The 3753-nt window shown below is 49.4% G+C and overlaps 1 protein-coding gene and 1 non-coding gene across 2 annotated transcripts in view; both read left to right on the top strand.

Moving 5' to 3' along the window:
• Window positions 1–3753, top strand: part of HHAT (hedgehog acyltransferase) — a 283727-nt gene that overhangs the window by 17211 nt on the left and 262763 nt on the right. The gene's annotated exons all lie outside the window — the stretch shown is intronic.
• Window positions 540–656, top strand: LOC115288739. Its single transcript, XR_003907146.1, has one exon. It is a non-coding gene; the product is annotated as a U5 spliceosomal RNA (small nuclear RNA).

The raw sequence follows: 3753 nt of genomic DNA, 5'->3' as shown, positions 1-3753 counted from the left end.
CAACATAATGTTCCTGAGATCCACCGAGTTGTGTGTATGAGTAGTTCATTGTTTTCAGTGCAGGGTGTGCGTCCCTGATGCAGATGGACTGCACCTTGCTGAGCCGTTCTATTGTTGAAGGGCATTTTGTTTCCGGGTTTTGGCCATTATGAATACATCTCATGTGAATATTTGAGTACAGGTTTTTGTGTGGACATATTTTATTAATTTTTCAATGTTTTTTATTTTTTATTTTTTGAGAGACAGAGAGAAATAGCATGAGCAGGGGAGGGTCAGAGAGAGAGAAAGGGAGACACAGAACCGGAAGCAGTCTCCAGACTCTGAGCTAGCTGTCAGCACAGAGCCCGACACGGGGCTCGAACCCATAAACTGTCAGATTATGACCTGAGCCGAAGTCAGATGCTTAACTGACTGAGCCACCCAAGTGCCCCAAGAGTACATGGGGCGCCTGGGTGGCTCAATCGGTTGAGCCTCCGACTTTGGCTCAGGTCAGATCTCACATTCGTTAATGGCCTTAGTGAGCTTGAAAACTTGAAGCCATACTCTGGTTTCTCTTCAGATCGCATAAATCTTTCGCCTTTTACTAAAGATTTCCGTGGAGAGGAACAACTCCGAGTCTCTAGCTAATTTTGGGGGGCCTTGCTCTGGCCAAGGCTGTATCAGTTGTTGTAACAAGAGATCAGGCTTCTAGGGGCACCTGGGTGGCTCAGTTGCTTAAGGTTAAGTCTCCAATTTCAGCTCAGGTTTCACGTTTGTGGGTTCAAGCCGCCTGTCTGGTTCCTGTGTCTCCTTCTCTCTCTGCCCTTCCCCCTCTCATGGTCAGTCTCTCTCTGTATCAAAAATAAATAAAACATTTAAAAAAAAAGTACAGAGACCAGTTTTTAGCTACTCCAAGTTTTTGCCTATATAGATCTTCAGGTTCAGCCTAATTTTTAATTCCTCTGTATTTCAGTACTTAAAACCACAGCAAGCTGTTTTGATGCACTTAACAAACATTCCTTGTGTAAGAGGCTTCCAGGGGATGTGGTGGGTGCAGGAAGGCCAGGACATTCCGGGCTCAGCCTCTCTCCTGACCGGGCTCCGGATTCGGGGCAAAGTGTCGATGCGGTGGTGAGGCATGTGACGCGGCCCTCCGTGGGGCATGCATATGACCTGGACCCAGGGCAGTTCCCGCTGAGGTGCTGGGAGCCAGTGGGGGAGGTGGGTGAAGGTGTAGCATGCATATGGACCTAGATGAGCGAGTGAGAGTCAGCACTGCGGAGGCTGGGTGTGGGGAGGAGGATGGCATACAATAGAGGCTCACCGTGAAGCTCCCTGGGTGCTGTGTGTGGAGTCCGGACTTTATTCACAAGGCACTGGACGGTCACTGAAGGGATTCGGGTCTTCAGTGGCCTCTTTCAGGAACCTTGTGATTTTCCTGCTTTGCCCGCTCTCACCTCCCTTTACCTTAACCTCTCCCAAGCCCCGAGGTTTGTGCATCCTGGAGTTCATGTCCGGGGTGTGTATCTCCTAACGTTACTCCGAACCCATTCGTGGCTCCCTATTCCTTACAGTATAAAGTACAGACTTGGTAGCTGACATTCAGCCCCAGTTGTCCACTGACCCTACCTGATTTCAGCACGTCAGATCCTTGTGGTCACCCTCTGCGGCCAAGTAACAGGATTGCCTGCCGTTTCCTGAAGACGCCTTGATGTTTCCTACACATGACACTTCCTTGGACTGGGGTGCACTTGCCCTCTGCTGGAGGAACAGCCCCAAGGGAACCGTCCCCAGCTCCTCTCTCCTTGCTCCAACCTCCCGTTGGCCTTGAGTTCTCTCTTCTGGGAGTTCCATTCCCAGCACTCCTTCCTGAACCTGTGTTATCTGTTATCTGTTATACATGTAAGAGGATCTCTGATCTTTGCCTCTCCCTGCCTGCGAGTCCAGGAGCGTTCCTCGGATTACTGTGAACACACCTGTCTTGTTGGGGGCTTCCCGCGAAGGAGCAAGGGTCCCTCAGCAACACTGGCTTTGTTTCATGTGTCTAAATTCTGGCAGGTTTAGAGAGTTTAGGTTTTACCTCTTTTTCGTTAAGCCGTAGCCTCTCAAAGATGATGCCGGTGTTCTTATGATATATATCTGCCTCCTTCCATCTGATGGGAGCAGATTAATAAGCAGTTTGGCCATGCGTGAGAACTTTAAGCCTGTCCTTATTAACAGAAAATTGGATTTTATGCAGCTTTGCCCCTTCACAGAGGGGTTGCTCAGCAGAAACAGATTCTTGTGCTCTCTGCCAGCCCCTCCAGGCAAAGAGAATGTGGGGTGAAGAATCTCTGCGTGGTAGGCCAAGAACCCCGGAGACCAATGATGGAAGGAAGGTTTGGGAACACACGTTGGGCTTGATTCCCTTTTGTTAAACCTAAAGAACTCTTGCCCTTTGCCTGTTCGTATACTCTTACCTTGTTCGATCCCAGCTGGATTTCCTTCTCGATGTGTGGCAGCTTTGGAGCAGGACAGAAATGAGGTGGCAGCGATTTCCTGGGGCAGAGAGAAACGAGTGTCACTCTCTGCCTTAGGTCAGAATAGGATCTGCAGTGCAGATGGACACACTTCACATTTGCTCCTTAACCTTGGGCTCCACGTCCCCTGCTTTGCTCTCCTCTTTCTCCTGTCCACTAGTTCATAGAAAATACTGTTTTCATTATAAAGGCACTTGAAGACCCAGGGGAAATAAGGTGAAGTTAGAACCAAGAGTTTAGCTCTGCAAAACTAAAAGATTGTGTGTGTGTGTGTGTGTGTGTGTGTGTGTGTGTGTATGAGAGAGAGAGAGAAGGGAGGAGGGAGAGGGATCAGTAGAAATGGGGTGTTTCCCATGAATACCTAGATCTTGCAGTGAAGATACAGGTTTTGAGTGAGAAATTTGTTGGCCACAAGCCAGCCAGTTTACACGTGACTGTTTGTGACTGTTTACTTACCAACTGCTTTGGGGCCCGGGCTGCGATGGGTGCTGGAAGCTAAGAGAAGTGCGAGGGTGGCTTCTCTCCTCAAGTTGCTTACACCGTGTCCGAGAAAGCCAGGCTGACAGAACGCTTGAGCAGGGGTGATGCTGTATGTGTTTAACAAAGGGGAGAGACCTCAGTCAAACTGAACAGACGCCAGTAATATACAGCCAGGACAACTGGCCCTATTTGTGCGTCCTGCCTGAAAATTGGCCCTGGCATTACACTTAACACAGTGTTTCCGGGTGCGTGAGTGTCTCTTGTAAGTACAGCCAAAAGTTACTGGGAGAATTCCTAACCTCAGAATGGCCAGGGAAGGCTCCCTGGAGGAGGCAGATATGAGCTGCAGCCCTCCCTGGAGGGCCATGTCTTGAACTGACCAAACCTGCTTGGTGCTTCAACCAAAGTCAGATTCTTCAGTTTTCCTTAGTGGCTTCCAGCACGTGGAGGTGGAATGTGAAATGTCTTCCTGTCCCACAACTTTGCTGCCAAGTAGTATTCTCTGGGGAAAGTCTGGATCTGAATTGTGCTGTGTGTGCAAAGTTATTGGTAGGCAGGTACCAAACTTGCCATTAAACCTGTTCCTGAAAGCTCAAGAAGCCTCTGTTCTCCAACTTTAGGTTCTCCAATGAGCACCTTGCGGGAAGGATTCATCCGAGACTGAGGTAGCCCTACTCTGTGGTTGGGAGCAGACACCCTATGAGTCTGATCAGGGGATAGCTTAGGAAGTGAAGGGACAGAAGCAAAGGTGGGCTAGACTTAGGGCCGTTTTCCT

The sequence above is a fragment of the Suricata suricatta genome, chromosome 3 (assembly GCF_006229205.1).
Source record: "Suricata suricatta isolate VVHF042 chromosome 3, meerkat_22Aug2017_6uvM2_HiC, whole genome shotgun sequence".
NCBI classification, from domain to species: domain Eukaryota; kingdom Metazoa; phylum Chordata; class Mammalia; order Carnivora; family Herpestidae; genus Suricata; species Suricata suricatta.
This window is presented reverse-complemented; position numbering and strand designations above follow the sequence as displayed.